This window comes from Artibeus jamaicensis, unplaced genomic scaffold (genome assembly GCF_021234435.1).
Source record: "Artibeus jamaicensis isolate MK-2021 breed Jamaican fruit bat unplaced genomic scaffold, CSHL_Jam_final contig_1028, whole genome shotgun sequence".
In the NCBI taxonomy this organism is placed as follows: Eukaryota; Metazoa; Chordata; class Mammalia; order Chiroptera; family Phyllostomidae; genus Artibeus; species Artibeus jamaicensis.
The window spans coordinates 5,670,623-5,684,396 of NW_026521201.1; positions in this window are offsets into that span (position 1 = coordinate 5,670,623).

Genomic DNA, 13,774 nt, shown 5'->3' on the forward strand with positions numbered 1-13,774 from the left:
ATTAAATTACGCTGTTTCTCAGTAGATTGGCCAGGCTTTTAACCCATGTGCACGGGAGATGGAGAACCTTCCCTCCTACTCCGTCACCATCTTCCTCTCTCATGCATTTACTTTTGTATTCACTCAGACACACAACTTGTAGAAGCCAATTTATGTAGCACCACAAACTTACAGTTCTCATTTTGCGATGACTTTCTCCCAGAAAATGCATTGAAGAAAACTATGCGTAAGTAGTATCCTTTATTTCACAGACAGAATAGACCTATGCAAGCATTCATACTTGAAACCCAAGCGGTTGTGTAGAGCTTTTGGTGTAATAGTTACCAGGAAAGGAACACTGCAGAAGAGCATTTCAACAGAAGCTCTAGGAAAGTCTATGTTACAGGAAGAGCATTGTGTTTCTCTACTTGTAAAATGAGTTCTTTGTCTTTCCTTTAGAAACAATTTAGGCCCAGTTTTGCCTGAAACAGGCTGTGTAAGGAACTTGCTCATTCCCAAGTGATTTCGAAGGTTTCCGACAATTCATAATGGTTCCAACAGAGAGAAATCACTTCCTTAAAGGAAGTAAAGTGCCCATCTCCTTTGCAGTTAGACATTCACAAACAGTTTTCCCCAAGTCAGGTACTGCACAGTATAAGCATGTCTTAGATTCCGAGTTATTTTCTACAAGAAAATGCCTTGGAGGGAACCTTACAGTGGAAGCTATTACACTTTACAGGTGACATGGTCTTACGCCTCCATTGAGACCTTTCAGAAAGTAAGCGGGATTTTTGCAGCTCTTCCTCTACTCCCCAACTTAGTAAGAAATTGAGGATTCAGGAATGCTTGACCATAAGTGATAAATGCACTGTAGATGATCAGTAACATCGTCTTCCTCTTTTCTGAAATGAGACTATTGCCTTGCACTTACAGAACCACAAGGCGTCGAAACACGCAACACAAAAAACTTCCCCCCCCAAAAAAAAACACTTCCAAAGCTGTTCGCTTAGAACCAGGTGTATTGAAACCGTGCCTTCCTAGTGTGGTTTCCAAGATTTCAACAATTCTTTTCACTTCCATCCAAGGAAAATCAACTAGGTGACCAAAAATCCACCATGCTTTCACATTCATTTAAACTATCGCAAACCTGGTTTTTCCAAAGCACGTCTTACTTGTGTGTGTTCATTGGGAGACACTTTTCTCTTGGATAAGAAAAAAAAACCACACACACACGGGAGAGAACTCTACCTTAGACACTTCTTGGCATTCGTGTATGTCATACTCCTATGGCAGCCTTCACCACTAGGCTATCCATAAACAAATTCAGTAGCTGATTCTTTCTCGCTCACCCCTCAGAATTGACATGTCAGCAGGATTCTCCAACCGAGGGCTGAAAAGAGATGGCCTTACCAAATACACATTTCATTTCATCTTCTACTGGAATGAGAACACTGCTATGATGATGAACAGTGTCGATGACATTGGCGGAAAACCCACTTTGTATGAAATATTGTTCCCCCTTGTGATTTGGAGGGCTGATATCTCAGCACCACTGTGCAATCAGATGAAATGCCCATGGAGCCTACAACCTATATGTTTACTGCTATATTCACCGAGACTCCCAACTTGTAGAACCCAATTGATGTAGTACAGCAAATTTACAGTTCTCGGTTTGCCTATGATTTTTCTCCCAGAAAATGCATTGGAGAAAACTACCAGTAAGTAGTATCCTCGACTTCACAGATAGCATACTCCTGTGCGAGCATTCATATGTTGACACACAAGTGGTTGGGTAGAGCTTTTGGTGTAATATTTACCAGAAATGGGACACTTCAGAAGAGCATTCCAACAGAAGCGCTAGGAAAGTCTATGTTACGGAAAGAGCATTGTGCTTCTGTACTTCTAAAATGAGTTCCTCACCTTACCTTTGGTGACAATTCAGACAGACTTTTGCCTGAAACAGGCTGTGTAAGGAACTTGCTCATTCCCAGGTGAGTTCGAAGGTTTCCGATAATTCATAATGGTTCCAACAGAGAGAAACTCGCTTGCTTAAAGGAAGTAAAGTGTCCATCTCCTTTGCATTTTGACATTCAGAAACAGTTTTGGCCAAGTCAGATACTGCACAGTACATGCATGTCTTAGCTTCCTCGCTATTTTCTACAAGAAAATGCCTTGGAAGGAACCTTACAGTGGAAGCTATTCCACTTTATAGGTGACATGGTCTCATGCCTCTGCTGAGACCTTTCAGGATTTTTAACAGCTCTTGCTCTACTGTCCAACTTAGTAAGAAAGTGATGATTCAGAAATACTTGAGCAGAAGTGATAAATGCACTCTGGATGATCAGAAACATCATTCCCTTCTTCTTTTTGGAAATGGGACTATTGTCCTGGACCTATAAACACTGCCAAAGTTGTTTGCTCAGAACCAGTGGTATTAGAACCATGTCTGTTCAGCATGATTTCGAAGGCCTCTAACATTTCTTTTCTCAAGGGAGATGAACTAGGTGACAGAAAATTGACTACACCTTCCGCACTCATTTCAGCCATCACAATACTGTTTCTCGAGGATGCTGGGAAGATGGCGACGGAGTAAGATGGAGCTGATACTAGCTCCTGTATTCATGGGTGAAAATCCTGGCAGATCTATAGAGAAACAGCACAATAAACCATCGGTTACCCAGCATTTATGAAATTAAAAGACCAGAGATTGTGACCGACGCTGAAACACCAGACGGCAGCAGAGTCAGCTACTGGAGCTGGGTCTCACATGGCCCCTGTGCTGCCGCCAGAGCAACAGGCCTGGGAGCCGGGGAGTCAGGTACGGAAGCCGGACACTCCAAGCCCCTGTGACGGTCCTGGGAGACAAAGGAGTCAGGAACCGGAGCGGGGACATTCTCGGCCCTTGTGCCGAAGCCATAGCTACCGGCCTAGGCAACAGAAGGGTCAGTTGCAGGAGCTGGGACACCAAAGGCCCCTGTAACACCGCCATAGAGACAGGCCTGGGCCCTGAGGGGCCAGCAACGGGAGCCGGGACGTTCTCAGATCCTGTGCCGCTGCCATAGCAACGGGACTGGACACCGGAGTCAGGTACAGAAGCCGGGACACTCCAAACCCCTGTGACAGCCCTGGGCGGCAGAGGAGCCCTCTACAGGACCTGGGACGTTCTCAGCCCCTGTGCTGCTGCCATAGCGACGGGACTGGACACTGGGGAATCAGGTACAGGAGTTGGGACATTCTAAGCCTCTGTGCCACTGCCATAGAGTCAGAACTAGACGCCAGGGAGTCAGGTACGGAAACCGGGACACTCCAAACCCCTGTGACAGCCCTGGGCGGCAGAGAGAGCCAGATACGGGAGCCGGGACATTCCCAGCCCCTGTGCCGCTGCCATAGTAATGGGCCTGGGTGCTTGAGGAGGCGGCTACTAGAGCCGGGACATTCAGCAGTGGTAGGCGAACAACGCAGGGACCAGCGCGAGGACCAGCGTGAGAGTAGGTGGAGACGAAGAACACCAAGAAACTACAAGGAGTCTGCACCACTGAACTTCACAAGGATCATACCACAGAACTTCACACCATAAAACCAGGGTTTCAGAACAGATCGATTTTAGAAGCAGAGACTAACAAGAAGAGTCTCAAACAATGGGAAGACAAAGAAACAATCCCCAAATGAAAGAAAAAGCAGAAACTTCAAAAAGAATGTTAGATGAAATAGAGGCTGATCAACTATCAGGCAGTGAATTCAAAGCACTGGTTATTACAAAGTTCAAAGAGCTCACAGTGAACTACCAGAAACTACAGGGGAACTATAATGATCTATCTGCAAACTACAGCAACATCAAAAAGGAAATGGAAACTATCAGCAAGAGACAAGAGGAAATGAAGAACACAATTTCCGAATTGAAGTACACAGTAGAAAGTTTCAAAAGTAGGATAGATGAAGCGCAGGATAGGATTAGTGACTTGGAGGACAAGGTAGAAAGCATCTCACAGACAGAGCAAGAAAATGAAAAGAGGCTCAGAAAGAATGAAGAGGGATTAAGAGAAATGCAAGACAATATGAAACATAATAATATCTGAATAATAGGAATACCAGAAGGAGAAGAAGAAGAACAAGGGATAGAAAACATATTTGAATGAGTAATGAGAGAAAATTTCCCTAATTTGATAAGAGAAAAAGTCTCACAAATCCAGGAATCACACAGAGTCCCAACCAAGAGGAACCCAAGGAGGCCCACTTCAAGACACATCATCACCAAAATGGCAAAATTCCAAGACAAAGAGAGAATCTTAAAGGCAGCAAGGGAGAAAAAAGAAATAACATACAAGGGAGCCCCAATAAGGTTATCTACTGACTTCTCAATGGAAACACTTCAAGCAAGAAGAGAATGGCAAGAAATATTCCAAGTAATGAGAACCAGAGGCCTACAACTAAGGCTACTTTACCCAGCAAGGCTCTCAATCAAGATAGGTGGCCAAATAAAGAGCTTCCAAGACAAAAGAAGTCTAAAAGAATATGCCTCCACCAAACCAGCTCTACAAGAAATACTAAAAGGACTGCTTTAAGGGAAGGAAGGATAAGAGGGAGACAGAGAGGAACACAGGTACAAAAATGGCAATGAATAAGTACCTATCACTAATAACCTTAAATGTAAATGGATTAAATGCTCCAATCAAAAGACACAGAATAGCTCAATGGATAAGAAAGCATGACCCACACATATGCTGCCTACAAGAGTCCCACCTCAGGACAAAAGACCATCACAGATTAAAAGTGAAACGCTGGAAACAACTTTTCCAAGCAAATGGACAAGAAAAAAAAGCTGGGGTAGCAATTCTCATATCAGACAAAATAGACTTCAAAAAAGGGGCCATAAAGAGAGACCTAGAAGGTCACTTCATTATACTCAAGGGAACAATCCACCAAGAAGACATTACCATTGTAAACATATATGCACCAAACATAGGGGCACCCAAATATATCAAGAAAATCTTAGAGGACTTCAAGAAAAATATTGACAGCAACCCAATTATAGTAGGGGATTTTAACACTCCACTATCAAAAATGGACAGATCTTCCAAACAAATTATCAACAAAGATATTGTGGCATTAAACAACACCCTAGATGAAATGGACTTAATTGATATATATAGAGCCATTCATCCCAAAGATGCTAAATACATATTCTTTTCAAATGCACATGGAACATTCTCAAAGATAGACCACATGATAGGACACAAAACGAGCCTCAAAAAATTCAAGAAAATTGAAATCATACCGAGCACCTTCTCTGACCACAAGGGACTGAAATTGGAAACCAACCCCAAACAAAAAACCTCAAAACACCCAAAATCATGGAGACTGAATGATATGCTTATTAAACAATGAATGGGTCAAGAATGAAATTAGGGAAGAAATCAAAACATTTCTGGAAACAAATGAAAATGATATCACAACAACCCAAAACTTATGGGACACAGCGAAGGCAGTCCTTAGAGGGAAGTTTATAGCAATACAGGCCTACCTAAAGAAGATAGAAACATTTCAAACAAACAACCTAAACCTACGCCTGCAAGAACTTGAGGAACAACAACAAAGACAGCCCAGAGCAAGCAGAAGGAAGGAAATAACCAAGATTAGAGCAGAATTAAATGACATAGAAGCTAAAAGCACAATTTTAAGGATCAATGAATCCAGGAGTTGGTTCTTTGAGAAGATAAACAAAATAGACAAGCCTCTAAGTAGGCTCATCAAGAAAAGAAGAGAGAGGACACAAATAAACACAATCAGAAATGAAAGAGGAGAGATTACAACTGATACCACAGAAATAGAAGGGATTGTAAGAAATTACTATGAAGAACTGTATCCCAAGAAATTTGAAAACCTAGGGGAAATGGACACATTTCTAGAAAAATACGATCTTCCAAAACTCAGTGAAAAAGAAGCAGAAATCAAAAAACTCCCATCACACAAAAGCCCCAGACCAGATGGGTTCACAGGAGGATTCTACAAAGCATTTCAGGAAGAGCTAACCCCTATTCTCCACAGACTATTCCAAAAAATCCAGAACAATGGAAAACTCCCAAATTCTTTTTATGAAGCCAGCATCATCTGAATTCCAAAGCCAGATAGAGACACAACAAAGAAAGAAAACTTCAGGCCAATATCGCTGATGAACATAGATGCTAAAATCCTCAACAAAATATTGGCAAATCGTTCCAACAATATATCAAAAAGATCATACACCATGACCAAGTGGGATTCATCCCAGAGATGCAAAGATGGTTCGATATTCGCAAATCATTAAATGTAATACATCACATAAACAAAAGCAAAGACAAAAACCACATGATTGTATCAATAGGCATGGAAAAAGCTTTTGATAAGGTACAACACCCATTTATGATAAAAACACTCAGCAAAATGGGAATAGAGGGAGCATTTCTCAATGTAACAAAGGCCATATATGAGAGAACTACAGCCAACATCATACTCAATAGGAAAAAAACTAAAAGCTTTTCCACTAAGATCAGGAACAAGACAAGGATGTCCACTTTCACCACTTCTATTCAATATAGTATTGGAAGTTTTAGCCACAGCGATCAGGCAAGAAAAGGAAATAAAAGGCATCCAAATAGGAAAGGAGGAAGCAAAACTGTCACTGTTTGCAGATGACATGATAGTGTACATGGGAAATCCTATAGACTCTACCAAAAAACTACTCGAACTAATTAATGAATTTGGCAAAACAGCGGGTTACAAAGTCAATATCCAGAAATCAAAGGCATTTTTGTATACCAACAGTGAATCAGCAGAAGCAGGAATCAAGGGAAAAATCCCATTCAATATAGCAAAAACAAAAATAAAATATCCGGGAATAAACCTAACTAAGGAGGTAAAAAACCTGTAGGCAGAAAACTACACAGCCCTGAAGAACGAAATCAAGGAAGACACAAACAAATGGAAACATATACCTTGTTCATGGATTGGAAGAATTAACATCATCAAAATGTCCCTACTACCCAAAGCAATATACAGATTCAATGCAATACCTATTAAAGTATCAATGGCATATTTCACAGACATAGAACAAACACTTCAAAAATTTGTATGGAACCATAAACGAGCCCGAATAGCAGCTGCTCTCTTGAGAAAGAAGAACAAAGTAGGAGGGATCACAATACCTGATATCAAACTGTATTACAAGGCCACTGTAATCAAAACAGCCTGGTACTGGAATAAAAACAGGCACATAGACCAATGGAACAGAACAGAGAGCCCAGAAATAAACCCAACCCTCTACAGTCAATATTCGACAAAGAGGGCAGTAACATAAAATGCATTAAAGATAGCCTCTTCAACAAATGGTGTTGGGAGAACTGGACAGCTACATGCAAAAAAATGAAACTTGAGCACAGACTTACACCATACACCAAAATAAATTCAAGGTGGATAAAAGACTTAAATGTAAGCTGTGACACCATTAAAGTCCTAGAGGAGAACATTGGCAACAAAATCTCAGATATTTCACGCAGCAACTTTTTTACTGATATGTCCCCTAGAGCAAGAAATATAAAGGAAAGAATAAACAAGTGGGATCTCATCAAAATAAAAAGCTTCTGCATGGCTAAAGAAAACAGTATTAAATTAAAAAGACAACCAACTGTATGGGAAAACATATTTGCCAGTGATACCTCAGACAAAGGTTTAATCTCCAAAATATACAAAGAACTTACACGAGTCCACTCTAAGAAGACAACCAACCCAATTAAAAAATGGGAAAAGGACTTGAACAAACACTTCTCCAAGGAAGACATACAGAACATTCAGAGACACATGAAGAGATGCTCAATATCATTAGCTATCAGAGAGATGCAAATTAAAACCACAATGAGATACCACTTTACACCAGTCAGGATGGCTATCATAAACAAAGCAACAAACAACAAATGTTGGAGAGGTTGTGGGGAAAAGGGGTCCTTAGTCCACTGTTGGTGGGATTGTAGACTGGTACAACCATTATGGAAAACAGTATGGAATTTTCTTAGAAAAATAAAAATCGACCTGCCTTTTGACCCAGCAATTCCACTGCTGGGATTATATCCTAAGAATCCTAAAACATCAATATCAAAGAACCTATGCACCACAGTGTGCATAGCAGCACAATTTACAATAGCCAAGAGTTGGAAGCAACCTAGGTGCCCATCAGTAAATGAATGGATCCAAAAATTGTGGTACATATACACAATGGAATTCTATGCTGCAGAGAGAAAGAAGGAGCTACTACCTTTTGCAACGACATTGATGGAACTGGAAAGCATTATGCTGAGTGAAATAGGCCATGGGTTGAAAGACAAATACCATATGATCTCACCTTTAACAGGAAGCTAAACAACAAAACAAACAAGCAAGCAGAAAAAAGAAACAAAAACAAAAACAAAGACACTGAAATAGAGAACAAGGGGATAGTGACCAAAGGGGAGAAGGAAGGGAAGTTAAGGGGAAAAGGGGGGAGGGAGTTGGAGGAACAAATAGGAAGGACACAGGGACGAGAACTAAGGGGGGTGGAAATGGGAGGGAGGTGGGGTGCAAGGGGTGGGGGAGGCTGGGATGGGAGAAATAGACAAAAAACTGTACTTGAAAAAATAACTAAATAAAATTAATTTAAAAAAAAAGAAAAAGAGAAAAACATAGTGGCCCGGAAGCCAGTGGAAGAGTTTTTAAATGGAAGAGAACAGTGTCAAATCCTGAAAAGAGGTCAAGAACTGATATGTCTACTAGGTTTAGCAATATGTAGTTAGTTGATGACCTTAGCAAAAGTAATTTCAGTGGAATGTTGAAGGTAGAATCAAAATTACAATAGATTAAGGAGTGATTTAAAAGTAGAGAACACAAATAACAAATGAGGATAGGTTGTGGAGAAAAGGGGACCCTAGTTCACTGTTGGTGGGATTGCAGACTGGTACAATCACTATGGAAAACAGTATGGAATTTTCTCAGAAAACTAAAAATGGAACTGCCTTTTGACCCAGAAATTCCACTGCTAGGATTATATCCTAAGAACCCTAAAACACCAGTCCAAAAGAATTTATGCACCCCAATGTTCATAGCAGCACAATTTACAATATTCAAGTGCTGAAAGCAACCTAAATGCGCATTTTAAGGAGGTAAATATAAAAGGAGACTAATGAAAGAGCAGCTAGAGAAAAAGAAAAATTAGAAAAACATAGTGGCCAGGAAGCCAGTGGAAGAATTTTTATCTTCCACTGATAAATTCCATTTATCAGTAAATGAATTGATAAAAAAAAAAAACTATGGCACATTTACATGATGGAATTCTACACAGCAGAAAGAAGGAGCTCCTACCCTTTGTAACAGCATAGATGAAACTGGAGAGCATTGTGCTAAATGAAATTAGCCAGGTGGTGAAAGGCAAATACCATATGATCTCACCATTAACAGGAACCTAATCAACAAAACAAACAAGCAAGCAAAGCACAGCCAAAGACATTGAAACTGAGAACAGGCTGACAGTGACCCGAAGGGAGAGGGGAGGGGATAATGGGAAAAAAGGGTGAAGGATTTACAGGAACAATTATAAAGGACACATGGACAATAACAAGGGGGTGTGTAAACGGGGGAGGGAGGTGGGGACAGGGTTGGAGGGGGTTAAAGAAAACTGTACTTGAACAACAGCAACAAAAAGTAAGTAGAGAACAAATGGGGTTTGGCTACCAAGGAAATTAGAGAGAAGACAGAATATAGGCTGAAGGGAGACTATTAATATAAAAATTCTATTTAACAGGACCCTAAACAACAACAACAAAAAAACAAGCACACTTTAACCAAAGACACTGAAATAGAGAGCAGGCTGACAGTGTCCAGAGGGGAGAGGGGAGGGAATTTCAGGGGATAAGGGGAAGGGTTTACAGGAACTAGTATAAGACACATGGACAAAAACTGGGGGGGGGGGGGGGGGAGTAGGGAAGGGCTGGGATGGGAGTACAGGACAGAAAACTGTACTTGAACAATTTTTTTAAAAATTCTAGCTGTTTATATGCTAAATGAGGGAGAAAGGAGACACTGAAGATAAAGAAGAGACTGACAGTTCTCTAAGACAGTGGTCTCTAACCTTTTTGACACCAGGAAACAGTTTCATGGAAGACAATTTTTTCCATGGACCCGGGGTTGGGGCAATGGGGGAGATGGTTTCAGGATGATTGGAGCACATTAAATTCAAGCTCACTTTCTGATGAGTGGCTGATTCCTAACAGGCGCTGACTGGTACCAGTCTGTAGGCTGGGGGATGCAGACCCTGCTTTAAGGACTTAAGATGGGATGGTATCACTAACTTGCTCATTTGTTTATACATTCAGTGTTGGCCAGAGGACAGACACCTCTTCTGAGATGGGTAAGGATGCTGATGGTAGAGGTGACTAGGGAAGCTTAGAGCTCTCTGGTCAGCTTCACTTTCCTCAGTGTTAGGGAGGCTTCTGCTGAGGGAAGAGATGAGATGGTAGGATGGGGATTTAACAAGAGATAAAAGTCTGAAATAGGCTTTAAGAATGAAAGAGGTTATTTAACCACTGGGGCTGCTGAACTGTTTTGAGAGCTTGCCTACTTGAGTCAGTTTGTGGTGCTATGAATCAATGGTGTGGGGTCAGTAGTATTCAGCAGCCCGTGACCACAAAGGTGGCACATGGCTAAAATGACTCAGGGATAGGTTCTGCAAGGATGGGGAAACAACAGACCATGAGTGAGTCTATACCCAATGGAGAAGAAAACCAAAGTGAACTGACATGTTTGGAAAAAAATTGTGATTAATGAAGCGGAGGTTTTGGTTTTTTTTTCCAATCTTCATCTGAAGATATGTATATTGATTTTAGAGATGAAGAGAAACATCATTCAGAGGCTGCTGCTTCCTGTACACACCCCGAAACCACAACCTAAGTATGTTCCCTGACCAAGGATGGAACCTGCAGACTTTCAGTGTACCAGATGACACTCCAACCAAGCCACCTGGCCAGGGTAGAAGTGGAGATTTCTTGAGGTCACAGCTATTGTACTGAGAGGAAAAGTAATGAAAGGCTTGGCCAGGTGGCTCAGGTGATTGAAGCATCGTCCCATACACCAAAACGTTGCTGGTTCAACCCTGGTCAGAGCACATACCTAGGCTGCAGTTTAATCCCTGGTGGGAACATGTACAGGATGTAAGTGATCAAGGTTTCTTTGTAACATCAATGTCTCTCTTCCTTCCTCTTTCTTTAAAATCAATAAACATTCTAGGTGGGAATTATTTTTAAAAAGTACAAAGAGGATCTTAAAATTTAACATTTCAGAAATAAAATTTTGATGGAGTCCAAGCTGTGGCCTTGAAATTTGTTGGCTAAGGTATGAAAATGATCTTTTTATTTTTTATAAGATTTTATTTACTTTAAGACAGAGGGGAAGGAAGAGAGAAAGAGAAACATCAATGTGTGGTTGCCTAGGACTTCCAGCCAAGACGAAGGCATAGGTAGACACACTGTCCCTCCTCACACAACCAAAAGAAGGAAAACAATTTAAAAACAAACAAACAAACAAAAAACAACCAGAACTACCAGAAAAACAAACTGTTTGAAAGTCTGACAATCAAGGAGTTAAAAAAGACACATTCATCCAGTCCAGTAAGAGGGGCAGAGTTGGGCAGCTGGACAAAGAGGACTTACAGTAAGGCAGTGGTTAGAGGACCAGGTGGGCAAGGCAGCAGCTGGTGGACCCAGAAAGGCGGCAGGTGGTGGAGCGGGATGTCCCACATTCATGTGCAGATAAACCAAAAAGAACATCTGGGGAGTGAGACCGACCTTGCAACCTGGAGTCCCAGAACGGGGATATAAAGCCTGAAAACTCTGGTTGAAAACACCTGTGGGAGTTGAGGTGGCAGTGGGGGAAACTCCCAGCCTCACAGGAGAGTTCACTGGAGAGACCCACAGGGTCCTAGAATGTACACAAGGCCATTCACCCGGGAACCAGCACCAGAAGGGCCTACTTTGCTTGTAGGTAGTGGGGGAAGTGAGTAAAATTCAGCAGAGAGCAGAAAATCCAGCAGTGAGTAAAATCCAAGCACCACTGTTCCCTCTCAGACCCCTCCCCCACAAACTGTCACAACGCAGAGATGTGAGTTGCCCACCCTGGTGAACACCTAAGGCTCCACCCCTCACCACATAACAGGTACACTGAGACCAAAAAAAAAAAAAAAAAAAAAAAAAGGCTCAAATAAAAGAACAGATCAAAACTCCAGAAAAAATACAACTAAGCAACGAAGAGATAGCCAACCTATCAGATGCACAGTTCAAAACACTGGTGATCAGGATGTTCACAGAATTCATTGAATATGATCGCAAATTAGATGAAAAAATGAAGGTTATGATAAATGAAATAAAGGAAAATGTACAGGGAACTAATAGTGATGGGAAAGAAACTGGGACTCTAATCAATGGTGTGGACCAGAGGAAGAAACATTCAACCAGAAAAAAATGAGGAGAGGGTTAGGAACCTCTAGGACACCTTTAAACATTCCAACATCAGAACTATAGGGGTACCAGAAGGAGAAGAGAAAGAGCAAGAAATTAAAGTTATTTGAACAAGTAATGAAGAACTTCCCCAATCTGGCAAAGGAAATAGACTTCCAGAAAGTCCAGGAAGCTCACAGAACTTCCACCCAAAGAAGGTGGACCCACGGAGGAACACACCAATTGTGCAAATCATGATTACATTACCCAAGACTAAAGATAAGGAATCTTAGAAGCAGCAAGAGAAAAGAAGACAGTTACCCACAGAGGAGTTCTCATAAGACTGTCAGTTGATTTCTCAAATGAGACCTTCCAGGCAATAAGGGGCTGGAAAGAAGTATTCCAAGTCATGAAATCCAAAGACCTACATCCAAGATTGCTCTATCCAGCAAAGCTTCCATTTAGAATGGAAGGGCAGATAAAGTGCTTTTCAGATAAGGTCAAATTCAAGGAGTTAATCATCACCAAGCCCTTTTTAAGCAGTGTACATCCTACTATAGACAGGAAATGGGCCTATGCTTTGGGCCAGGGAAAAGATTGTGAAGGCCAGGTCAGTTCAGGAGGAGGGAATTTCACAGTTAGGTATGTGAAAAAAAATTTGTCTGATACTCTCACCTTACCTCCAGAGCTCAGCACTGAATAGAAGGGCACAATGCCAGCCTTAGGGAATACAAGAAAGTGCTTCATGAATTGCGAATGTAGAACCAAGTGAAGGTAAGCTCTATTGTGAATATTAATGACCAATACTTGAATTTTCTAGTATTGAAAGAGACTAAATATTCAATGTAAGTTGTATGTTCCTCTTCAGGAGTACTGAATAGATTTTTCTATCATTAAATGGAGATTTGGACTACATGTCCAAAATCCATCTCTATCTTACAATTTAAATTCTATAAATTTTTAGTAAGAAACATCCTTAAAACTCATCATCTGTTTTACATTCTTTCAAGGAGAGGGTCTGTAACTAAAATGTTTTTGTATCCACATGAACCCACACGTGGCAGAAAACAAGACTCAAAGCTAAGTAACATAAGGTCATAGAACTATAAAACCCACATTACTTGATTCCCAAGTCCAGCGTTCTGTACTTTGAAGTCCTCATCTGGGCTTTTGAATGATTTTATTTTAAACTACAAAAACTCTGACTTCATTCCTGTGTCCCTTACAACTCATCAGGGTTCCTTAATATACACTTCATCAACAAACGAATGGTTTGTTGTGAGGTAAAGCTTCCTGTGTTGCCTTTT